Genomic DNA, 27,201 nt, shown 5'->3' with positions numbered 1-27,201 from the left:
GTAAATCTAAAAAAATTTTCTGTAGAAATATGTGTACCATCCCTGTGATGGATTTGCGACCTACACAGGGTGAATCCCATCTCTTGGCTCATCCAACAGGTGACAGGGCTTCATCCCTCTGCAAACTTGAACAGGAGGAAGCTGGTATAGAAAATTGATGTATGAATTGCAGGATTAAGTGTACTCTGATCCCCGTGTGTGTGCATGTTAAGGGAAGTATAAGCAGTACAAACTATCTTTGACAGTCATGACCATTTGATGCAACTAGTTTTTATTATGCTTTCAATGACAGACAAAGCTTAACAATAATGATGTGAGTTTTGAGATGATGAGAGGTGAGTACCACAGTAATTGAAAATGGCTGTGCTCTGACTTTTGTTGGACTCACAGTACAAAGTTCTTTTGTCTATTCTGAATTCTTCTTGGTGTCCACATTACCATTTAATGTGACCGCTGACAGTTTGTAGCAATTTAGGTGTTTTATGCTCGTAGCAGCTGATGTGACTTCTAGTTTCAAAAAGAGATTAACAACAGGCAAAATGTTTCACTTCTTTCTAACTCCCTGCTCACACTTTCCCTTTTCTTTTTTATTCCTCAGCCCCAACTAACAGCAATGCAAGTCACATTACTTGAGAAGTTTTATTAGATTTGGTTTAAATCCCTGTGGAGCCACTGAAGGCTTTCTTAACTCCCCCATCCCCTCCCCACACCCTCTCCCTTTAGGTGCATTACAGTTCCAAAGACCAGGAAACATACTTTGATGTGTAAAATGTGTCACAGGTTATATCCTTTAAGCTAAAAGCAAGATCAGGAATACAGGAGATGAATTAAACTACAAAAAACAATATGCCACTGGTGCTATAAAGATCAAAGGTCATCACATCAAGCTTGTGTGATATACACTGTGGTGTTGCCTCTTCACTTCAGTGCACAGTCACACACGTTGACTGTCGAAGACAGTTTAATGACAGAACTGTTATCTTCTGTTCCAGAGTTGCAGCTGCATTTAAGGACAGCTTAGATAAAGTTGTTTCTTGTATACTAGGCCTGTAGGGAAGTGACATGCACAGCATCAGTGACTCTGAATTAAAAACCAAACCCATTCATCTTGAAGTTCAGTTCCATGGGAATGACAGTTTGGGACTACTAAAAATGGGGCAATACAATCCCTTAGTTTGACAGGGGGAAGAATGACAAGATAATGTGATTCAGTGCTGCAGCTACTGTATCACAGCTCTGGCTTCACGCAATTTTGCTTCAGTTGCATAATATCTTTCTGCAATCTTCACATTTCATCACAGCAGATGAATCTTTGCTGGGCCTTGGCCCTCAGCTTTACAGGAGGCCAACAGCTGGCTGCAGCTCATCTCTTGTCAGCTCCCATTTTCATTCTCATTGGTATTGGACAAGTCGGTTCAAGTTTAGAGACAGATGTCCATGCTCTTGGCCTCTTTTGAGGAAAAAGACAAACACAACAAGGCTAAACCAAAATTTATTTTTTTTTCTCCATCAACCCTTTGCCTTTAAGATTTTCTGCAGTCACTTGTTTCCTTCGCACAATCATAAGCAGCAAAATTATGGGCATGACTTTGTGTATGTTCATTGTGAATGAAAACTAAAGGAGATGTTAATGTAATGACTATCAGGTGTTGTACCACACATATATGCACATGTTTGGCATACACTCACATCTTCCACTGTATTAAGAGTTAGACATACAGCCCATGCTGTAGAGTTATCACCATGGAAACTGGACAGGAGTGAAAAGCCTGTACTGTGGTAGATGGAACAATGGTACCACAACATCCTCAGTCCTACATTGTGACATTTATAGGAGATGGTTTACCACAGCACATAAACTTTATCTGTCAGCTTGTCTGAGATGTAAAGTATACTTTCATGTTTGGATTTATGTAAACCACTGCAACACCACTGACTAAATGCATTTCAGCAGTGTATATTGAGACAGTAGTATTTACAGAACATTGCAGAACATTTTCAGCAATGCTATTCAGTTATTACAGGTTAAATTGGTTCTCATGTTGCTTCTAGTCTGACTTCGCAGGTGGTTACATTGTTTTTCTTCCATACTTCCGAGTCTACTTTTTCAGTACATCCTTAAAGGGGAACTCCGGGGCATTGGAAGCGCATTTCCATTGCTAGAGGTTGCCAAATACTGATAGTAGGACACAGAGAGGTGCAAATCTGCACTCCCTGTGTGGAGATCGCGCTGTTCGCACACCCTGTCATGCGAGGCTAATACATGGTGGCTAAGGGGCAAGTGCTAACCCTTCCACGTAAAACAACAACTTGCACACTGCAGAAACGTCACACCACTTTATAAACCATCCGACAATAAAGTCACAAGCCTTATCATCAAAACCATATGCATGGTTCTCACATTACTGGCATGGGGACGTTACAAAACAACTTTATAAACAGCATGTAACTCACCGGTTAGTTGTACGCTCGCGCATGTGAAAGCCCAAAAGAGTCGATGGACGATAATCCCATATACAAAACAATTATCTTCTCTAGAAAAACTGTGTTCAAGTATTTAAAACATTAAAACAATATTACTGGGCATGTATTGAGTGAGTTACATGCTGTTTATAAAGTTGTTTTGTAACGTCCCCATGCCAGTAATGTGAGAACCATGCATATGGTTTTGATGGTAAGGCTTGTGACTTTATTGTCAGATGGTTTATAAAGTGGTGTGACGTTTCTGCAGTGTGCAAGTTGTTGTTTTACGTGGAAGGTTTAGCTCTTGCCCCTTAGCCACCACGTATTAGCCTCGCATGACAGGGTGTGCGAACAGCGCGATCTCCACAGAGGGAGCGCAGATTTGCACCTCTCTGTGTCCTACTATCAGTATTTGACAACCTCTAGCAATGGAAATGCGCTTCAAATGCCCCGGAGTTCCCCTTTAAATTACAACCAACATTGAACTGATTTCTCCTTTACCGCTGCATTTCTTTTATATGTTAGTATCCAATTCAAAATTGCTTTGGTAAAGATTTTCAAGTTTGTGCTTTATGAAATACCTACATGCAGTATAATGGGTGTCTTTTATAGTGATGAACTCACACCTCTGCAGTTCAATGTAAGCCTTTCGTCTCATCTGTCATTGCATTTGCTGCTATCATTTCAAGATGCAAAAGGTACAGAAAGCTCTCAACTTCCTAGAACAAAAAAACAAAGAAATAGGTAGGAAAAGAAATGGCTACAACAAGCTAATGGGTACTTTGGATCATTTAGCAATTAAAAGGCAGAAACGTCCATCAGGAGTTGGTTGGACACCAGACTGTTCGAATAAAAGAGCATTCTTTGACTTTTTTATTTAACATAATTTATAGGATTTTGTTCACTTAGCCAAGAGAACAAAATCAGGATTATAAAAATGTTCATATATTTATTCTTGAACTGAGTCTTCTAATGTGCATTAAAAGCCCTGCTTAATCAGGTCCTAAAAATTCCTTCTGTAAGTTATGCATATGTAATTTAGAAATTTAAATTCAACTTAAATTATTGCTTGGCTGTTTTCCCTTTATCTTAGGCAGAGGAAATGAGGGGTGTAGTTAGGAAAAGCTTTGGACCAAAAGAAGAAAGCTAACCTTTCGTAAGATGGTGATAGTATGGGAGATTGAAGTCAAGCCACACATTATTCTGCGAACTAAGTAGTGAGTTGACAAATGGAAAATGCACAGCTTGGATGTGCAGCCAACAATGGGAGACGATACGTTAGTTTTTTATTTTACATCTTAATTCTAGCATGCCAAAAGGCCAAAACAATGTGTTAAAAATTGGTTCATTATGTTTGGAAGCATTCTTGCTGATTGACAAGAGTCTAAGCATCACATTCATTGTTGCTGCTTTGTTGTTTCCCTCTTCAGTCTAACTTCTGTTGTCACAAATTTGGCAATCCTGAAGCTTGGGTTAAAAAAGGACCCTCAGTCACAGAATGTTTTCTGGCATACGTAAAATAAACTAAATCATGAATAATTTGAATGTCTTCAAAGAATCAGAACTTTCAGTGCACCATTTATTTTATAAACACAGCACTGGAGGGGAAAATGCAAGAAGAACAGTTTGCTCAAGACTAATCATCTGTTTTATGCATAAGTCAGGTGTTTGTCAGTGTTTCCCAAATAATGTAATTAGATAGCTTGTTGGCTAGAATGCTTCAAGTTATTGTGCATTGCTGATAGTAGCAAGAGATACTGAGCAGAAGGATGGAAATGAATAGAATGTTTTGTTGAAAAAAGCCATCAGGAGGGTTAGCAATGGTGTCTTTTGAGTCAGACTGATGTAGCCCCCGGAGAGTTTTGCTTAATCCCTACTCCATATTTCAATCCTAAACCCCACCTTTATCCTCAACCTATTTAGAAATTCAACTGTAATCCTCAAATTAATCTCTAGCCCAAACCGTTACTTATCCTCTTTATATTGTGTTTAGTTATGGCTGAACTCTGCAGAGTTGCTACTTATAAAAACAGTTGCTTAATTGGACCATCTACTGTGTGTAAGCTTGAAATAAATCACCATATCTCTGATGTCTTGGAATACCTCCACATCAACAAATTCCCACAGAGTTAAGATATTTCAAATATGGGCAGGATAGACACCGGCAGGAGATACTACCTGCATCTGTAAATCTTAAGTTAAACGTAATCAGTAAACATTAAATTGTGGTTATTATGATATCCATTAAACAGGCATCTGTCAGTTGAGTCTTTCATAATCCTTTCTGAACCGACTGAATTATCTGTGATTTGCATCATTAGCTCACTATCTCATCTAGACAAAATAAGGCTGATAAAATCCAATGATCCATTGAATAATGAAATAATACGGCGTGCTGAAAACTGAGGTGTTTGGGGTTTTTTTGCCCATTTTGAAGAAGACTTGATTTTTATTGGAGCAAAGGTGAATCAAGTCTGATTAACAAAGTTCTCTCACAAATTATATAACCTACCAGCTGTTTTTGGTCTGAACTGGCAAACAATAAATCCACATGACTGCCGTTTTCTCATATATGATATAACTAAACTAAACTACAAATACAAGCTTTGCATCCTATACGACAACCCTTTCATGCAGCTTGAGATGTGCTTTGAGTGTAGATCAAAGTATTGTACCTTTATACCTGTGATGGTCAATTTATGTATTTATTTGTTTGTTTATTTATTCATGCACACTTACTTGGTTTATGTCATTAAAATTTACATCATCATCTATGCAGTTTATAGGGTATTTACTCATGAAGTTGGTATGGTATACTTAGTACACCCTTTTTAGTCTTTAGCAAGTCATGATGATATTTTGATCATCATTTTTATTTTACAAAATTAGGAATCAGCTACAGGAAACAGGTGTTACAAGGAAGTGAAATTAACAGGAAACATAAAGAAAACAAAGAAAATTAAAGAGCAAGAAATAAACAAAAATACACAAAAATTCATAAACCAAGACAGAAAGATTATTGAAGAGATGGAGATGGTGATGAAGGAGGAATGATAATAATTCAAAATGATCATATAAAATATTTTGCCATGATAATAATAATCATCATCATTTTTCAATTTGATTTTTGTTCTCAGTAAAATGTATGTTTCTTTAGCTTTTGGTGTGATGTATGTTACACTAATTAATAACAAATATTAAAGAATGTCCCACTTTGATGATATCAGATTCCCAAGTGAACAACCACAACCTGAGAGGCAACATTTTTTTTTTTCATTATTCTTAGACTGAGGTTTCAAATGGCTGTTTTGACAGGCTGCAACAGCACATAGTGTAAGAAGGGATGTGTGCAGTTAGGAAGGTGTGTGGGAGTGTCAAGAGAGAAAAACAGTCAACAGGGGAGAATGAACCAATGAATTGCACATCCATGATCACTGTGCGCCTCTTGTTGAATGTGGATGAAATTATATTTCTTGGTTTCAGTATTCAGGTTACCTGTGTCTACAATCAAGAAAGACCACACAGGGACTCATGAATTGTCCACCCAGTACATAACAGCAAATCCTTGCATGCGTTGCCAACATTGATGAGCAGAAAATGGGATGAGCAGCATTAGGAGAAGATAAATCCCCCACATCTGAAGGATTATGGTTATTTTGACAAAGAGATGCTTTTCAAATAGAAATGTCATTACATGGTGAATATTAAAGTCAGCAAAAGATTATCTTTTTGGAATTTCTTGCACACGCTGTAATAAAACTTTCAGTTCCTTCTCAGATGGAAGTCAGTTTTTGCTCCCCACATTGCTACTAAAGCCTTTAAGGCAAATGCAAACAGTCTGTCATCTCATGTGATTTATGTTGTGTAGTTTATTTGTTATGTTGAGAAAGGGATGTTACTTCACATTTTTCACCTTGCCTTATTTTCTAGTATCGATAGTTGTGAATTGGATTTATTTTATCATTATTATTATCAGCGTCCATGTTATTTGTTTATTTTGGTGTTGTAATTACCTGAGAAGGTGATATGGTCCAAAAAGTGTGTGTTCATCTGACAAACCAAGGCAGAAGTCAATAAAATGGATATGAGATGGAGAAATGGATGAATAAGCAGTGGTGGGCTTGGAGGAAGTGTGAACTAAACAGTGAATCATACATCTATGCTTACAGCACCTAACCTCCACCCCCACCCCTTTCTCCACCTTACTCTCATAAAAATAGAAACTTTATTTGAACACAGGGTAGAATTAACACATTTTTATTTTATTTTTAAAGTAGCAGCAGCTTTAAAAAAAAAAAAAAAAAAAAAATGTTTTAATGGTGAGTTTCAAGATGACATTTAAAAGAAGTTACTTTATTGGCCTTCTGGATAACTCAAGGTGCTCCACAGCAAAGGAAGCTCCACACAGAGAAGGCTGTGTCACCTCTGGAGACACATCAAGTTTGAGGAATCGTTGGAAAGGCTGCTCCAGAGGACACCAAGCAGCAATCTGGCTCATAGGGGTTAAGATTGAAGATATAGGCAGGAGCAGATCGTGCAAGGCTTTAAAGACAAACACATATCTTCAAATCAACTCACAAGCAGCCAGAGAATGGCAGCAAGAATAGGTTTAAAATGCCTATTTCTTGAAAAAGAAAAGAGAAAAAAAGGCACATGTGCATGGTTTGAAACTGAAATGTACAAATTCAAGTTGTGGTTGATAGTCAGGCAAAGGGAATAATAAATGCAGGATTGTGGAAAGTTATTATAACATGAGTTCAAATTTTTCCTTCTTTTGAACAATGTTCATTGATTTCCAGTTCATGTGGATAGTTTTCATGGCAATGAATGGAGTCAGCAGGAATAATCTGATTTCTTTCTTGTTCAGTTTGGTGGTTGATATGTCTCCTATGGAGCAGAGACATGGGGACATAATGACTCAGTTAGGTCTTTTTAGAACATTTTAATTGGTGTGTAGCGACAGGTAGCATGAACATAGCCATCAGCACGTTTTTGTTGGCAATATGAACACATTTCTGACTTGAATCCATAGTAATCATTGAAGGGAATTATGTGGAGTGCCATGTTGTGTATGAGTTGTTGATTTCCATTTCCAGTTATAAAATAGGTGTTCATGAAAATTTGGCATGAGAAATTCAGGAATTACAGACGATTATTTTGTAGATCATAAGGAGTGTTTGGTCTGGTTGAGATATTCTGTGTAGTCTAGAGAAAAGTTTTTTTAAGAAGGAACATGAGTTACCTCTGAGGTTGAGGAAGGAGCTACTGGTTGCTGAACATAGTTCCCAATTAAGCTTAGATGGATGATTTAAGTTGTAGTTATCCCAAATGATAATTCACACATTATTCCTCTACAGCATAGGGCACTCGCCTAATTACGTGTACTGTCCAGTTGTTATGCCATGCCAACCGACATCAAAGAGGGGGGTCTTGTGGCTATTAGCATGCCATTCAGCATTCATGGGTGTTTAGCAGTAAACAGCAGTGATAATAGAAGCTTGTCTGTGCTCTCTCGCCGCAGCATTGACCACTGAGTGAATTATCCAGCTGACAGAGAGCAGCAGCACAGCTCAGGCCGAGGATGTTGTTAATATGCCAATGAGAGCTCATGTCTCCTGTGCTAGTCTGAGGCATGCTGGCATGGTGCAGCTGCCTGTCACCGAATTGGGAATCACTTTGCTGCAGCTTGACCTACATTCAGAGTTGTGCAAAGGGGGACCAACTATGTGAATATTTGCATTAGCCACCCAAAGCTAACGGCTTGAGAAATTAAATTAATTGTTGTGTGCTTTGTCACTAGAGTGTACATCATTGTCCTCTTCATCTTCTCCATTTAAGGGTTTTAAAGGGGCCAGAGGGATCTCTTAAAATGCTGTGACTTTTGCCATTAGACACAAAAGTAGGAATGTGAAACTTTCTGACATCAGTCAGGCTTTTTCGCCTTGGAATAAAAAGTTTGACATTATTTGCCTCGTTAGGTTTAACAAAAAAAAAATAGCAAACACTAAAAACATAAACCGCCTATGTCTAGTATAAGTATACAGTTATCTAGGTGAGTTTAACCTCAAGAAACTTATATCATTCTAATATGTATGAATTAACTAATATCTAATTATAGATTGTCTTGTAATCAGCACAAAATCAGAGGAAGGTGTCTGCCTAACCTGAATATGTTACATACTGATTCCAGTCTGTCTGACAGGCTAAATACTAAGCAGTCTAGCCAATAGCAACTTGGTAGTGTGCAGTGGTGAAGTTCAGGATATATGTGGATATAAGGAGTAAATGCTGAGTCAGCGCTGAGTTTACCAACCTCTAAATCCCCTCTGATGTGCATCATATACAATAGTATACTGCAAGTCATTTTTTTTCCTGGGATGGTGATGGCATGTGGTGCTCCCCTCTAAATATTACTGGCAAGTCCTGTTGCCTTCATTGGATTGGTTGTTGGAGTGTCACTATAAGGCAGTATTGATGATAATCCTATTAAAACAGTGAAATAGTATTGTATTGTGTTGATAATACATATATAATGACGTATTTAATCTCACAGGATAAAATCAAAACATCATTGCAAAGAGATCTGGGCTTGTAAACGTTTTTTTAGGTAACTGTAACACTTGGTTAGTTTAAAAGTAGGTTATGAGGCATGATGTTCAGTAAGGTGGTTCAATCACAGGCAGATGAGGTCCAAAATAGGTGTATGAAATAAAAGTAGACAGAAGTTAAGTATCCATACAAAAATTAATTTTCAAAAAAACATGAACGTCCTATGCTATAGCTAATCAGCTGTTTCTAGGCACAGTTTACAGAAGAAACTACCTGCCAATAGACTTGCAAGCTACGAGTCCCATTTTCAGATGCACTAAGAAGGACTAGTTGCAAAATCTCAATCTCGTATTTTAGTTTTATAACGATGCTTACTTCCTAAATTTGAAGAGCAGAAGTTATGTGACAATGTAAAAATCCTTTGGTCTGTTCTTGGGACAGTTAAATATGCCAGATAGTCATACATATCATTGTTTATGAGTTATTAACACAGTTATTAACTTTGCTGTACACACCGCTAAATATGAAAATTAGGACTACCCCCTTTTTCAGACTTCACCGCTAGCATGGATTCACATGTGGCTTTATTTAATTTTTTTACAAAACTGACATAAAATTGTGCTTTCTAGTGTCTCATCTGGCTCTATCGAAAAGATGAATTTTTTTAGTTATTGCATTGATCTTCCTTTCGTCAGAAGTACTGGTCCATTCCTTGAGTTAAACAAACTGACTTGGTTCTCAAAAACTGTATGTCAGACATTGCAGTCTTGAGTAGAAAAGGTCCTTACTGCAGAAGTGGTAATAAATCATTTCTTATATTGCCTGAGGTGAGGTTTTCAGTACTTATGTTTTGCTAAGGGCAAACAAGCCCAGATGTCTCCATTGATTTGTGTTTCTGCATTAGGCCTACTTTAATTTTCTTTACTCGACTTTTCATCTTGGCAGTTTCTCTTCACTGTTTACTTTGTCATCTGTATTTGGTCATTTTTGTTGCATTTTCTTGACATGTCAACCAATTCTCTTGTGTTGTCAACACCCAACATGCAACAACCCACAGCACAACTGAAATATATGCTTTGTTTAAAATATGCTTTTTATACGAATAGCTGTGTTCAATTTAAGCACCAGACAATACCCACACCGGTTGAGAAGATCATTTCTCAACATTTCAAACTGAAGAAGTGTAGAAGTTTACAGTGATAACAATGAGCCACCTAGCTTTGAGTAAAATGAAGAAAACAAATAGGTAAATGGGATCAAATAACTTGGAGTAAAAATGTACTGTCAAAAAAAAAAAAAAAGGAGAAGTTCCCACAGATTGCAGCTTTTCTGCATATCACACTCAGTACATTATCTTCTCTTGTATTTCACTTCAGGGTAAATAGGGCAAGGTGTAGCTTAAACAGTTAACAGAGTGAAAACAAGATCAGACTCATGCCAGATGCCCACTACTTTGGCTAGTAGCCAGTGACTCACTGAATAAAGACCTACACTTGTCAAGAGGAAACTGTCAGGTTTTGGGGTTGGGGGTGAAGGTGGGGAAGGTAGGACACGGATGCGGATTTCAAAAGTAAAAGCTGATTTATTAACAAAAAACAAAGTTCAAACTAAAAGCGCGGCTGAGCAGGATTCAAAAACATAACTGGGAAAAAACAAACAAAAGATTTTCATGGCATGGAATAATTAAATACTTAGCTTAAAACGAGGGTACAACGGATAACAAGACGGGCAGGTCAGGTTGGGACAGACAGGTCATGAACACTAGCAAAGAACCAACAAACAGACAGGGGAGACAAGAGACTAAATAGAGGGCTGGGAGTGATTGGAGAGTGAGTGCAGCTGGAAACAATGGACAGGTGAGGGGAATGAACTAATTACCTGAGTGAGGGAAGTGAGGGGAAAAACAATGGCAAAACTAAAAACTCAAAACCAAGACATGAACTGAACACAAAAACGTAACTTAAAACATGATATTAAGTCCATGGGCGTGACAGAAACAAGGCTATTCTTAGACAGCGTTTATATTCAAGAGATTTCTGTTTTTCTTAATTATTTATCTGATTGTGTATTGTAAAGCTAAATTAGAAAGGATTTCCTTAAAGTTGAGGAAAGGTGGTGACTGTGCCTCAAGCAAAATCTGACCGTGTGGAGCATTCAGCTTTGAGCAGATCTATTGGCAGATATCCAAGCTGTGCTAGCCAGTGACTCACCCCTTTAAGAGCTCCAACTATAACCGCCAGCATTTCCCCAATATTCCTGATTAAACCTGAATGCTCCGTCAGCTCGGTTGGCCAAAAAGGCTTTTATTCCTTTCTTATATGCTAAGATGCGAAACTGATCCTGTTTTAGTTTACTGCTTCTGAAATGCAGATATTTAGACTTCATCTCATTCATGAGGCATAGGAAAATGTTTCTTAGTGTGTGTAGTGTTTGTGATGTGTTGCACATTTAAATCATAGAACAGTATTTATCCCAGTTTAATAACTGTCAGCTGCAAAGACTCTTCATCACACTTATGGAGAGAGATGACATGAAATTAATTGACTCTATTTTGACATTTCATTTTGTAGTCATCAGTGGATGCTCTTATCCAGAGAGACTGACAACAACTGAGTAAAGCTGTTTGACAAAAACAGTAGAGGAAAAGAAAATGTTTAGTTGGGTAAACTGCAACTAAATCTAAAGACAGTCGTTGTGCCATCTCTCCATTGTTTTCCAGCTGTACTATTTTTTCTGGTTCAGACTCAAATATCTAATCAGCTGGATCAACTGACCTCTCTTCTGGTTTTCTGTAAATATCTCAACAGCTATTTTTTTAATGGAGCTTTCAGACACGTAGCCACAGCAGTACCACTGCACTTAGAAATCCATTATTTCTAAGGATTTGCGTCAAAGCACAACATTTTATCACCTCGTCAAACAAATCACAGCATGCCACATGCTTACTGTCAAACTTCAGCCTGGTTTAACCTTCACCACTGTATGCCACTAATATGCATCCAATCGAATCAAGCCATCCAGATCCAGGCAATATTTATTCAAACTTTTTTTGTGTGTGTATTGTAAAGTTGCAGTGCAAGAGCCCTATCTTGGACACAGAGTTCCATCTAAGTTGGCTTTTTCAGATGTTTTTAACAGGTTGATGGGTTGGTACACTTAGACCAGTGGTTCTCAACCGGTGGGGCGCGGACACTCTCCCGGGGGGGCACGAGTAGACTACAGGATGAGGGGAAAAAAAAATAAAAAATCGGAAAAAATAAAAAATGACGAAAATTCCCTCCTCGAAAATGCAAGAAGTTGGACTATTGTATGACTAGTTTCATTTCAAATTTACCAGGGGGTAGTATTTTGAGCCTGCGACGTCACGTAACGTAACATAACTTAACATAATGTGTCGTGGGGGTGGGGCCGTGAAGGGGGAGGGGTGGTGTCGGGAGGAGGGGGGGCCCCAACTGCAATGAACCATCTTAGGGGGGGCCCCGCTTGCAAAAGGTTGAGAACCCCTGACTTAGACAATATGTACTATTGTCCAGCACATATGTCATATAAAGTGACGAAGTCCAGCTAGAAATATTTTTGGGATTTTGCCTGTTTTTTTCTCTTTTCTGCAAAGTTACAGAACAATATGTTCTGAAACCATTAGTGAGACCAGCACAAATCATATTTAAGGGTCCTTCTGGAGCCTCCAGACAAAACACAACAAATGGCTCTCTGAGCTCTGTTATCTGCTATTTTTACCCGCTTTTTCTGTTCCATGACAGTTTAGTGCTATATCAAGCATAACACAGTAGTGACCTGGCAGCAAAGTATAATCTAGCTGAATTTTGACCGCTTTGTTTGTGAAACACGCAATGAAAATGAAGCACTGAAAGCAAAACAAAAGTAGATTTTGTATCTGAATTCTCTGAGTTTCTCGGTTCTTACTTTTAATCCAAACATAAGCATGTTTCTATGCAAAAAAAGTAGATTGAATACAGCTTAATGTTTGCTGTAATTGCAGTGAAACAAAAACCAGCAAAATACTGCAGATGGATTTCATTTCCTCAGGTTTAGCTCAAACTGGACGTCTTGAATTGTATTTTATTCATTCATGTTATCGCATTGGTGCCTGAAGTCACATACTGTATTGTTTGGTAGTTTACATGAGGTGGTGCCAAAATATACATTGAGCAAAAGAGATTCACTTCAATTCGGCTCAATAGAACGGTTCATTTTATAAGTTTTAAACGCAAGTTTCCACCTCTTTCCTCTTTCTCTCATATTTTCACTCCATAATTTTTACCAAAATAAAAAAAACATTCTCAACTTTGCATGAGATGAAGATTATCATGAAATGATACGTTTGAAATGGTTCTGTTTTTCTTTAACTCTGCAGAACACCCATTATTACAAATTCATATGATGAATTATAAAAGGAGGCTTTGGCGGGCAGATCTGGAGCAAGTCATATGAGCTCAAATATTTCTGTTTCAGTTCTACTTTACAACAGTTACGAGAGAAAAGCTGCAGATAATCCGCCCCCAGCTGTCAATGAAAAATACTGTTGAGAGCCTTACTAAATATTAAAGACCCCATGAAATAGAAACTATGCTTTATTTCATGGTGAGCAGCTCCACGTAAGTGGAAAAAGTGAGTGCAGCTTGGTAAACTGTAGGTTGAGAGTGCACTTTATGTGAGCTACAGAAGGCGACAGTTCAAGCCAGGTGTTGAAAAAGGTAGCAGTTGATGTGTAGCAGACTAGTGTTTGAGGAGGATATTGCACATTTTTTACCGACAGCATGCATTTAAAAGTAAGCTTTGTGATTAGTAGCATCTGTGTGAAACAAACCAAACATACTCGTCCATAATATGTTTGGGGAAAAAAATTTGTTTGAGTTTAGAAAAGATCCAAATACAAACACAAGATTGCTAACAAAAAACACAATGTTGATGCGCTCGCCTTAGATTGATCGGAATGATGAAAAATGAGACGCTCCTTTCTTCAGCTACTTTGAAAAAGGTTTAAATTGGCACAATGAAATGATATACTCTGATTCAAGCACAGCAGAAATAAACTGGCAGCGAGCACCCACGCTCTCTCAAGACTTCAAGGTTTTTGAATTTAATTTGTGCATGACAAAAATCTTTCAAAACCCCAAAACGGTTTAGGTGGTTATAAGAAGCTTTTTTTTTTACATAAATGAATAATGTCTGGACTCTGCAGATTGTTTATAATGAGGAGACCTGTATAAAGATGTAATTTTACCTTTTAAAGGATACATTCCTTATTGTTGTTACAGAGCTGGTTCCCTGATCTCAGCGGTGATAGGCAAACTAAGCCATTTATTGTCTAAATAACACAATTGATTGTATGTTAACATTTGGATTTCAGCTGAAATTAACTGGAAATGTTAAACAGAAAAAGTGTTGAAGAGACAGAGGTTGTTAGCACTTAGCCAACTACTGCTGTACACATAAAGAGAGGGGTATTGGTCCATCTGCCCAAATTTATATAGAATGTTCTGCTTACATGTTTTACTTCTTATGTTGAGATAATTGGAGAAACAAGGTTGCAGTGTAGCCTTTCCTATTAACAGTCTGTACAGAGAACTCCCAGATCTAGACCCCCCTGCCTTCACCTAGCTCATTATGCATTCAGAGCATTGTTCATGAATTTTTATTAAGTCCTCTGAAGTAGTATGCAAAGTTCAGCTGTTGAATTAGACAACAGAGTGTTTTTAGCCACTCTCATTAATAAAGAAGAGAATAAACTCAGTCACATCAGTTCCAAGAAGGAAAACTGCCCTTTGAAAATTACGGGGTTTTAAATTTGAGGGTCTGAAGAAAACTTGACCAAACCAAATAAAGAGTAGGCCTAAAAGCTATTTTCACATCCAATCCTCTTTATGTAAATCCTCTGTGTTCCAATAGAATGAATACAGTAACTACAATATGTGACAATAGATGCTCCACCCACAATTTATTATTTTTACTCACATGCACTTACATTATAGGTCCAGTTTTATCCTACTTAAGGAAAGATTAATATGTATGATAAACAACAATACATTGTGAAAGTAAATGGGGGGAGGGGTTCTCCCATATATGTAAATGTGGCTCCACGTGGAGGTCAGTATTAAAGCTTAGATGGCTCATATGCATTCATGTGCTGCATTTCTTCTGCTACAATCTAATGTTTGTGAATACTTTTGCATCCTGATGCTTTGAGCATTTCAAGATGCATGAGTGCATTCATAATTTGTTTGAAAGTATTAATATAAGTTTGGACATTAATATCAATATTAAACAGGCTGTGATGCAGCTTTATTTCGTTTAATTGACATAATTCAGACCACACTAGCACATTAAATGAACAGGATTCTTTGAATCAGCAAAGTGCTTGTAATGTAATAAGCACTCTCTTCTAAATGGAGCCTTGACTCCATTTAAAAGAGGGCAAAAAATATGTGTGCACTCTTGCTTAAGGCTTTCATCTTGCATATAAATCACTCCAGCTGAAAGTGGGTGTTTGAACGCCACAGATTTTAGGTCTTGGGGCGCAACGCTGTATCACCGGCCAAGTCTTCATTAATGACTGAGCTGTGCCATGACAGCATGATGTAAATTAAGCCAATTTCAAATTCTGAGAGCTGACAAATGTTGGCATGGTTGCTTTTTTGGCTGTTTTAGAAACCTTATATGTGACTCCCTTTTTCTCTCCTTTCTATTTCCTGCTTTCTGTTCTGTCCAGATACCGCGGCAGCTGAATCCCCTGACACTGTACAGGTGTGAGCAGTCAGTTCTGGATTACTGCCATGCCCACCTGTCGCTGCACCACAATGTGGGCATGGAGCCCTCCACTCAGGTGATGGGAGGTCCTGGGCCAGCCTTGTACCACCCAGGCCTAATGGTTGCCCTCCCCTCTGAGCCTGTGCTGCCTTGCCCCCAGATTTACTCCCACCACCAGTGAGCTGAGCACACTGTGAGGCTCCATCTCCAAACAACAGTATTTCTGCTGCACAGAATCGGTGGACAGTTCAAATTAAAGAAAAGGTTGCATGGGAGAAAACTGGAACTGGTAAAGAAGCAAAGGAGATAATTAATCTACTGCAGAGCATCCTGGACCCAGGGTAAAGAAAATGAAACAATTTTTCAGTGGAAATGAAGGAGTGCAGCAGTATTGATTAGTGAGCATCTGACCTAACTGACCCTCTGTGTCCTCAATTAGCAAAGGAGGCTGAACAGCAGCATGAGTATCCACGCTCTGCTTTGCCTCTCAAGGATTAATAACTTAATGATTTGTTAATCTTATTAAACACATTTCTCCAGATTTTAATCATTTGGGCACCTCTCTGCTGTGCAGGTAACGTAATGAAATGCAAAATGCTGTTAACAAAACAGGGGAACAGTGTGATAAACAATTGAGTTTTTAAATTTAAAAAAATTAAAGATTGGCCAAGCTGAGTTTTTCTGCTGCTTTTTGTACGGTGGCCGACACGTGCAAACGCGCTGCAAACGGCGAAACAAATCCAACAATAAAATGCTGCAAGAAAAAAATGCGGCAATCACAAAAACGACCGGAGCACACGCGCTGCAAACCCCAAAACACATGCAAGAGAGAAACGCTGCAAACTTCAAAACACATGCAAGACAGAAACGCTGCAAACTTCAAAACACATGCAAGAAAAAAATGCTGCAAACATCAAAACACATGCAAGAGAGAAACGCTGCAAACTTCAAAACACATGCAAGACAGAAACGCTGCAAACTTCAAAACACATGCAAGAAAAAAATGCTGCAAACATCAAAACACATGCAAGAAAAAAATGCGCTGCAAACTTCAAAACACAACGGAAGTTCGCCAGGCCACTAGGGGGTCTCGACCTGTGGGACCACAATGGGAGAACTACCATATTAATGAAAGAGAAGAAAGTCAAAAGGTACGTTGTCATTTACGTCTTTTTTAAACACTTGGCCAAAATCTTTTACTTTATTATAGAAGAGCAGCGGAGTTATGTCACTATTATAAGGTAAAAGATTACGGCCAAGTGTTTAAAAAAGACATAAATGACAACTACCTTTTGACTTTCTTCTCTTTCATTAATATGGTAGATCTCCCATAGATATCCCCTATCCCACAGGTCGAGACCGCCTAGTGGCCTGGCGAACTTTCGTTGTGTTTTAATGTTTGCAGCGTTTCTGTCTTGCATGTGTTTTGAAGTTTGCAGCGCATTTTTTTCTTGCATGTGTTTTGAAGTTTGCAGCGTTTCTGTCTTGCATGTGTTTTGATGTTTGCAGCGTTTCTGTCTTGCATGTCTTTTGATGTTTGCAGCGCGTGTGCTCCGGTCGTTTTTGTGATTGCCGCATTTTTCTCTTGCAGCATTTTACTGTTGGATTTGTTTCGCCGCTTGCAGCGCGTTTGCACGTGTCGGCCACCGTATTTTTGTGACCTCCATGTCAGTCTCACCTAGACTGACCACGTTTTTCCTTTCAAGAAATGAGCCACTCAGATTGATTTACCTATATCATAATAAACAAATACGACTTAAGACAGACAGCAATTGCCATATAAAATGTACAGCCTACACAATTTGCCAGCACTACAGTAAGTATAATTTTGTTGTTGACATTTGATTTGTGAAGTTGATAACATTTAAATTCATCTGACTGAGCTGAAATGAAGAAAAATAAACAGCAAGAAGCTGCACCGGGGCATTTACTTTCCATCCCTCATTTAAATCAACTCTTGTGGTTAATGTTCTTTTGATTTCATAATGTATTATAAAACCAGTTATCTGAATGTGCACTCATTTATTTACATGTGTGCTTTTTACAAGATGTTACACTATAATATATGGTAAATAAACTGTGGTAAATGACCAGTAACATCAGTGGTATTGACTCAAACAACTGTTTGCTTTATTTAGAGCACAGCCCTGATGGTGAGACTGTTTACTAGTGATACACCATGTTTTTGCATTAGCGACTGACCCTGATGGTACCTATCTCTTGCTTTCTTCTCCCTCTGTGACTGTGTGACCATTATTAATGCAGTCTGCTCAACTCTCTAAAAAAAAAGAAAAAAACACAATTAATGTCCTGAATCAATAGCAGCTCCATGTTCCTCACACACAGTGAGATGCAGTATATATATAGTATACAGCACCATAAGCATGGTGAAAGGTAAATGTGATACACTTGTGGCTTGTCAGCCAAAAATTGACCGTTTGCGAAACCAGTTCAGTAGACAACAACTTTCAACCAATTTAGAAACCAAATAGGTACTGCCGGCAGATCAACATTTTCATTTTTGAGTATGGTTTTCAGGTTTTTTTGCACCCGGTACTGAAGGTCTAAGAGTTAGGTTACCTTTGTTTAATGTAAAACATTAGTAACCTGTTAATTGTCTTGCAATGGTAAATGTTGTTATAAGAAAAACAGTTACAACATAATGTAGTGTTTCTTAGATTGCATTTAAAATATGGACATAGTAACCATGACATCAACCACCTAAAATTTGGCATATATTTTAGCTAAAGTCGATCAGACTGACTTCATTACACACGCTGGTACGGTAGCTATTACCTTAAAGCATACCCTGCCTGTGCCTGTTTTGATCAAAATGGGAGCAAAAATTACAAAATGAACATCATGCTGCATCGATGATGATTGAAGATGTGAACTGAGAACATGAACTTATCAGGAGAATGATTACTGAGGTGATGAATCAAATGAGAGGTGGTCTTATTCAATCAAAGACTTTTAAGTCTAATTGACTTTTATCAAAGACAATTAGACTTTGCAGACAGCGGAGTAGAGCTCTGGTGGCCATGAAAAAGAATGCACCTAAGCAATAGTGTCACTTTTCAGATCTTAAGGCTACATCTTTTCATCTGCTACTATTATATATATATACAGTCAAATATGTTTCTTCTTAGACCACATGAAAGTTCCATTAGGATTACAGGTCACTATAGATTATTGGCCCTTTCAGACCCGATATTGTAATCATACTGCTGCACCCTGAAACTGTTTCATTTCAAAGGGTTACCACACAAAGAGTAAGCTCGATGCCGCATGCAGCTCAGGGAGCTCGTAATGTGCATAAATACTTTTGCAGCCAACAGACAGGAGACGTCTCTCCAGCCGCAGAAGGAAAAAATGGATGAAAAGCTTTTTGTGTGTGAATTCCCTGACACAACTTTGATCCCTCCTTACCCCACAGGATAGCTATCTGAGAGTGCAACACAGTTCTGCTGGGTGTCACAAGCAGACTGGCACATTCAGGGCACATTTCTTTTTCTCAGGGCTGGTGATAGCGCTTGTCTTACCATTACTTTTGTTTTTTTAACGAGGGACAGATACATTTTTTTGCTGGTAACATACACAATGCATACAAACCAGGAAATCCCTGGCTGCCAACAACAAAATGACAAGCTTGAAGTCTCAAAGACAGAGTTTTTGAGACTTCCTCCGCCTGTTTTTCTGTAAACTCGATGACCAGTGCTCTGAACCCAGCAGCATGCACACTGCATTTCACTTTCCATCTAAAAGAGCCATCAGAGCCTCCCTCTTGGTCTAGTACAAGTACAAGCACATTTAGTAAAAGTGTCCCCTCTGGATGGAGGCTGGTCGAGGATATTAATACATTAGCAGCTATGTTTTGCTTCTTTTCTGCAACCCCTGTCACCCTTGCTGCAGAATGTAGCTTTATATTCAGCAGACATTCTAGTTATTCGACATTTTAAATATTTTTCTTTTGTTAATGGTAAAAGAATAACAAAACAAAAAAACATCTTGTTCCAGAATAAAATATTGGATAAGTATAAAATGTGAAAGTTAAGTGATCATATTTAGTGGATAATACCTAACAACAGGACTCTTTCACTCTTCCTTTTTTTGTTATGTTCTGTGAATATTAATAGCCGCTGTAAACACTAAATTCTGCCTGGGACAGACACCTTTAGTCTCATTCTTTAAACAGGGTATAATGTTTGCAGTGTAGGCATTAAATTTATATCTCTCATTTGTGTTTTCTGTCAGTTCAACCAAGTCATGGATCAAGCGTTGTGTTTTTCTTGCTTAATTATCTATAAAGCAAGAGCTGAGTAAATTCAATCATTTCTGATGGATAAACCAAAACTGTATAGAATGCAGAGGTCTATTTTGTGTGCATTAGTCTGAATTCAACAGTGCTTTGTTTAAAAAATGACCAAGATCTTTAAGTGGTAAGTCTGATGTCATTGGATGCTGTAAAAAAATTGTGAGCTTGATGTGAGTATCATAACTAACAATAACTAATGGGACTTAACTGTGCTGAGTGATTGTAATATCAATTTGATAATCAAACAAAATGCTTCAATGTAAGACCAACAAGTTGTCTTAAGAGAGTTATACTGTGTATTTATTATATATTTGATTCTCATATGTTTTTTTATGCTAATGCATTTTTCCTTTTATTTCTGAGGACAAAGTTTGTCCAGGAATGTACAAATTTCTGTCATATTTCAAGCTTTCTATCCATGTCAACCTCAAATCATTCATAAGCTGTAATCTGATAAGTGCATATCAGGCTGTATGAAATTAGTCAATTACAAGACAATGAAGCATACGTTGTGTACACTGGCAATCCTGTATGTCAGTTTTTGCACCATAACAGACATTTTGCAAATTCTTCACCTTGTGTTCCTCTCCGAAAGGAAAAAATAAAATCGACAGAGAAAAAGATTTATGTGCTAATGACAACACATTCTGACACATGACAGATTCACGCTGCAGGATTTACTGCTCTTTGGCCGAACACATGAAACAGTTTAACGACACTGATAGATTATACACTGCACTCACCTCAAGTGTTCAGTAAAGCTTTGAGAGAAACCGAACAGGGTGGTGGATGGCAGCAGATGCAACAGAAAGCATTCATTCTTATGTGTTTGCATAGATTTTCACCAACAGGCGGATGACTCATGATATTTCAACTGATAATTTCTTCTAGAGCAGTTCTGTTTCTTCAACTTTACCCGAAAGCTAGGGAGATTATCATCCATATCACGTCTTAAAGGGTGCAACTCGTGGTTTGGAGTTTGCTTAAACCAAGAGTTGATAGATGATTTTCCAGGTCACAAGATGATTTGGGGATACAGAAAAAAATTTCTCCTGCAAAAATGCTTTCATCTGAAGCCCTAAGATTTATTTAACCTAAAGCGAAATACTGACTGAAATATTATAGAAAGCAAAGCTTTCACAGTTTTGTGCATGCCCACTGAAGCTGGAAGGCCACTTGGAGAAAAGCAGCTTTTTTAAAAGAACAATGCCTCTGCCTGCAGTTAGTATGAACAATGTGTTTAGTGCTTCCTCCACTGGCGGATTTCCAATTCTGTCACAGGCTTCATTTGCAGAAATGAAAAGTGTCAAGGTAATGTCAACAGATGCTTCTTGGTTTGTTATTCACTTGACATTTTATTTATTTGGACAACATATTGGTCCTTCTCACAATGTGTTGGCATTTTCTTGGAAAGCAGAGACGAGCTATTTTCTCCATCCACAGAACTGTCAAGGTAAGCTAGACAATGTAACGCTTTATAGTACGTGGGCTTAGATTCCTCTCATCCCTCATCCTGTTCCATTGATTTCATCCAGCGGTCTTATTTCAGTGGGATTTAGGACGTCAGCCAGAGAGCCTCTCTGCATTTACAAGACTCATAACAGCACAATAAAGGAAAGAGTAAAGGAGGTATATAAAGTTATGATTGCTTTTTACCTCTATGTACATGCTTAGTTTACATACGCTGACAAAGTCCAACAGACTTGGGCTAGATCTTTTTGCCTTTTTGCATAATCAAACCTAGATTCCACCTGTGGATGCAGAATAGTTGGCAAAACAAAAACTGTTCGGAAATGTGTGCCTTCTGAAACAGATGTATGGTTCATCTCAAACTTGCAAGGTAAAAGGTACACTCTCTCCTGTGTGGTTGCACCTCAGGCTGTGGTGTATTTATCTGCAAACATGCAGCTTTGTCCCACAGGAGTCTATGGTGTATTTGAAGTATTTTGGTTTAAGGTCAAACTGAAGTTCCTCTCTCTCTTCATCCACATGCACCCTGCCCTGTCATTTTAGAGTTGTGCAGCGACCCGCTGGCGGGCAGGGCAGCTGTGAAAGCTTTTGATTTCCCCTGGGAGTTACAATGCCGCTATGCTCACACTTTGAGATTACCTCTACCATCTCACAAGCCCGATATGACACTGGTGATGCTAGTTTATTTTCAAACTGCCTCTCAAATCATTAGGCAATCGACCATTTTCCTGATCCGTTTCAGGGTCAAGGTGTGGCAACTTTCATAGCCCCCAAAGACTCATAACTTTTGTCACATTTTAAGTTGTGGAAATTGCTGATATCTAACTGCACAATCCTGCACATTTAACATTAAATGTGAGGAATGCCTAATTGTTTTATCATGGAAAGAAAAGAGACACCTACCCCTATAATCCAATAATCTGGTCTTATTCTCATTGTAAAAAGTACTGGGCAAAGATTACTGATGTGCTGGGGGAACTGTTAAAACTGTGAGGAATTAGTGCAGCTTATATACTCATGGAGTGTAGTGTATTGGCCAATGGAAATTGTGGATGTGTATAAGCTGTAAGCCATGAATTAACTTTCTAAGTGAACAACTATCTGTTTGCTTTTAGATAACTTTGCCAACGATATCATCCTGTTGCTAAAAGTCAGCTGGGCTTGAGCAAAAAAGCTTTAACTATTTGTGTAACGAACAGCTAAAGCTGTATAGACAGCTTCTCTGTAGAAAAGATTCAAATGTGATTTCAAATGTTAAGTGTCTGTTTTTTTAAATGCATTTGAGTGAATCCGGAAGTCCAAATCAACAAACAGAGAGAAGAAGAAAGACACTAAATAATTTTTGACATGGCAAAGCTGGAGGCCCAAGTCCGAGGAACCTCTCCAGGGGACAGGAGGGAAGGCTGGAATTGAGAAGGACATGAAGCAATGAAGCATCCAGTCTGTGACAGATGAGGCAGAGAAGGAGTATTTATATGTCTGAAAATACGACGTAACCTAGAGTTTTGTAAACTCTGGTAGAGCTCTAGTGTATTTCTAATGTTCATAACAAGTGTACACATTACCAACAATAGTTAGTAGTCAGCATATGGCACCTTTACGACAGAAGCAACAGTTGTGATGTACTTTTGAACTAAACTGCAAAGGGAAAGAGGATCTTCAGTCTCCCAACATTTCCTCAGTCTTAACCAAAGTAACAAATACAACTCTCCCCTTTGTCCACCCAACTCTAATTGTTTTTGTACAATCCTTTGCCCGTTATGATCTTATTATGCAGAGAAAAGAGACAAAATCCTCATAAAAAAACATTTTCATCCCTTGAAATAAGAATAAGCATTTCCCACGAGGATGTTAGCCTTACTGGAAGAAGATTTAATATCAAAATCCAATATGAGGCATAGGCTTTTCCTTTATTCCACAGATTTCCTGTTCTATACAGGACAGGGCTCCAGTAAACCAAACTGGGAAGAGACTTGTTGACAGGGCTTTTGCCGGATGATGCTTAAGTGGAATTATGGTTGGCAGCAGTGGTGATTAATATGTTTGACTTATTAAATTGAAAATCTCAGCCTTTTTGAAGCGATATAGAAAACCAGGATTACTTGCACCAATTTAGTTTCAGAATCAGTGAGGAAACAGTAAATGCTGCATTTGAAAAAAAGAGTAGCAAATAATTAATCAGTTATGGTAAATATGGCCATAGTTACGGCGGTATTATGGTATGAATGCAACTGACTGTCTGACATGCACTTCCTTTAAGGTTATATTATAAAAGGCAACAAATCTCCACTGTGTCTATAAAAGAAGGTATTCTACTTTCACATTTAGCTGAATGGAAGTTGGGTACTTATTCACCTGAAGAGGCTCCTTACTCATGATGTCAATGCTGGTTCACAGATAGAAAAAAAAAACAGTTTTGAGTTGCTACATGACGTCTTCACTCTTGTAAGGTTGGAAGAAAGTCAACCATAGCCCTTTTATTCCTAAATTTCAAATTACTCCTTTCGCTGAGTGTTTACAAGAGTTGGCAGAGTGCTCCCTGTTTCTGGGATAGTTAATGTGGTGAGAACATGACAAATTGTACCTCAAACAGGACAATGTGATCTTACATAACTGTACTTGTGACAACCGGGGAGTGGCATCGGATAACAGATTCCATTGCCATGGAAAGTGAACAGTGAATTCAATTAAATGTTTTTCTTCCGTTTTGCTCGACATGCTTGACAGTGTAATTGCTACTCTTCAAACTAGATTTAACTGGTAGGAGCTACTTTCTTTGTCCTCTTACCCTATAAGACACAGTTGACTGCATTAGCTTGTGCAGCACCCATTGCTGTTGTAATTGTAAAGCTTGTGCTTTATCAGTCTGATTTGTACAACTATATGTTTCTTAATCTGTTCCATTTCTGGTTAGTCTCCTTGAATGATAATTACACCGGTCACCATCCGCTGCTCAGTGCACAGATTGAGATTTGTACAGAGGAAAAAGGTTGCTAGGCAATCCACTGAAATCTAAGAAAAGGTCTGTATGAGATGTGGCAAAGACAGAGGGCTGGCAGTTGCTGGGTAAATTGCAAGTAGACAATCAAAGTCATATCACACTGAGCTGGGGAGCAGAATGAGATGAGCAAGTCACTGAAAGAAACTGTTTACCTCCTGTCCTCACACACAGCAGCAAGAGCTTGATATCATCAGCAACATAAAACAATTAAATGCACTCCATAAATTAGAGTATGGGTGATTATTTCATTTTGGAAAATAGCGAGAAAGGCTCAACAATCATCACACCCTATTCAGGATATATGCTTATGTTCTCAAGTGATATAGTTACAAATGGCTCAGGATGTGGCTTTGAGAAGATAGCTTTGATTTTGAATGGGACAAGTAAAGGAGGGAGCATAATTGGGTTCAAACTGTGGAGATTAAGTGACTCCCAACCCCCTTCTTCCCTCTCCTAAGCATTTAAATAAAACCCACCAAAGATAAATAATATGCTGTAGCTGAAATAGTACAAAAAAATCTTACAATTGAATAAGTTCACCAAGTGACACGGCACAACTGGGCAGATTGAGTTTAGTCATCATTCAACATAATACACAGGTGCGGCTATGTGCCCTGTGGAGTGTGGGGGGATTTATGGCTGGGAAGACTGTAGCTGTCATGTCCCTGCAGCAGCAGCACCACTACTGTTCAGCATCTCTGCCAGGACACAGTTTACTCTGCCAACACTAGTCTTGCATCCCAATGAGCTGCATGCAGGAAATGGCTAACGTTACAGCGCCTTGCCATGTATCCTGGGACATGAGCTCAATTAACTTAACATAAGCACTGTCAATTGGGATGAAAAAGGATACAGGCCTCATATTCAGCAGAGTCCATAATTACAGTTTATGAAACAAACTGAGAGCCAAAAAAGCATCACAGGATCAACGTGATTGATAGCTTTGACGTTGAAGTCCTTTGTTTCGTACCTCTCCTTTTTGCCTGTAATCCATCTTACAGAGCCTGTACACACAGGCACGGGCATTCAGGGTGATCTCAGGAGCCAGGAGTAAAACCAGAGGATGGTCCATCAATTTTAGCATCCCTCTCTGATTTACATCTCACCAGCAGAAGGAAATTCATGACTTGTGGCATTCAGCATTTACCACTATTTCTCCACATGACTGCCAATCTATCGTGGCAGATCTGATCAAAGCTTCAAGAAAGACTTCAGAGGGATCTCTTCTGATCTCACTCCGATCAGTGAGCTTGCATATTCAAATGAACTAGATGTTGACTATGGCCAAGTAAATAGAGGGTGTACTCCTGCTGTTAGATATTGCAGTGATGATTTGAAGTCATATTAGCTTCAGCACAAAAGGATTTTCCTTTGTAACTGGCAGGATTTTACTCAAAAGTTATCTCTTTAGGCTGTACACCACACCTGGCAGGAGGGAAATCCATTAGAGAGTCTCTATGATCAGAATCATTTTAAGCTGTTCTCGGTAATATTTTTGTCATTTTTAAGCTCTTTGCACATTCACAACAGGTCAGTGACACATTTCTTTAAAAAATGATAATGTATCAAAATGTTGAACACAAATATGTATTTATAGTGACATAAAGTGTATTGAAGCTGCTATAAGCTGCCTTATTCTTGTTTTGTAAATGTGTCATTAGCTTGGGATTTATAAGTTAAACAATGCATGTTAAATCAGAATACCAGTCTAAATTATTTATTTATTCCCGGATTAGACTGTACTCTCACTACCATTTTCTTTCTTTTTTTTTTCACTGAATCTAAAACTAATCCTTTTTCTATTATGTTGAGGAGAGTTTTTACAATTAATTTGAAATCGCTCAGATATATAAAAGGATTGTAAACCAGCAAATGTGGACTCAAAACGATTCATTCAATTGCTGTTGAGTATAGCTATTAAAGCTACTGCTTCATATAACTTCGGCACATTCCCGGGAATACAAATTTTGCCATGTGGTGCAGAAATTAGCCATCCTTAAAAAGACTGTTAATAATTGCTTTCTCATCTGTCTTTTTGGACTATTTAGATGTTGCAGCATGTTGTTTACTTGTAAAGCCCCAGGGGAATTGTATGTGTGCTGCATTGAACTGATTTATTAAATTGTTTGCCTCACAGCAGCTACAAATATCCCCCATATTACAAGGGAGCAGGGGACTGTTGATGGTGCATCGGTGCCACAAAATGATAAATTGATTCAAGAGCAGCCAAATAAGATCACTCACAGATCTGACACAGGGACGCTTTCATTCTCAACACTTGCACAAGCTGACGTATGGAGTTTCTTATTAGTTAAAAGGGAAATTGAATAAATACAGATGAAAATATTGTGTGAATGATTCCTGACATCCAAAATCATCATGTTATATAACATACATTTTCTCAATAAGATGTTTTTTGATACCGTCTAAATTTAAAAAATGCATTTGAATAATAACTGAAATATCTTACTGATGCATATACATTTCAGGGAAAATGCTGTAATGATGCTGCTCTTTAGCAGACAGTCCAAATTCAGACTACTGCTGGTTTTCCTTTTCTTTCCTGAACAAAAATGTTACTTTAAAATGTATGTTCCATTAAAGCTTTGAGGTATGTTTTTTTCACTTTTTAAGT

The 27,201-nt window shown here is 38.2% G+C and overlaps 1 protein-coding gene across 1 annotated transcript in view; it reads left to right on the top strand.

Annotated features, from left to right (window-relative positions):
* LOC142382971 (leucine-rich repeat transmembrane neuronal protein 4) overlaps positions 1–16,505 on the top strand; it is a 59,958-nt gene extending 43,453 nt beyond the window's left edge. The window contains exon 3 of the mRNA XM_075469097.1: positions 15,743–16,505. The gene's annotated coding sequence lies outside the window, so the exon portion shown is untranslated. The remainder of the gene's footprint in view (positions 1–15,742) is intronic.
* Positions 16,506–27,201: the final 10,696 nt, after the last annotated feature.

This window comes from Odontesthes bonariensis, chromosome 6 (assembly GCF_027942865.1).
Source record: "Odontesthes bonariensis isolate fOdoBon6 chromosome 6, fOdoBon6.hap1, whole genome shotgun sequence".
Classification (NCBI taxonomy): Eukaryota; Metazoa; Chordata; class Actinopteri; order Atheriniformes; family Atherinopsidae; genus Odontesthes; species Odontesthes bonariensis.
Note: the sequence above shows the minus strand (reverse complement) of the source record. Positions and strands in the feature narration are given on the sequence as shown.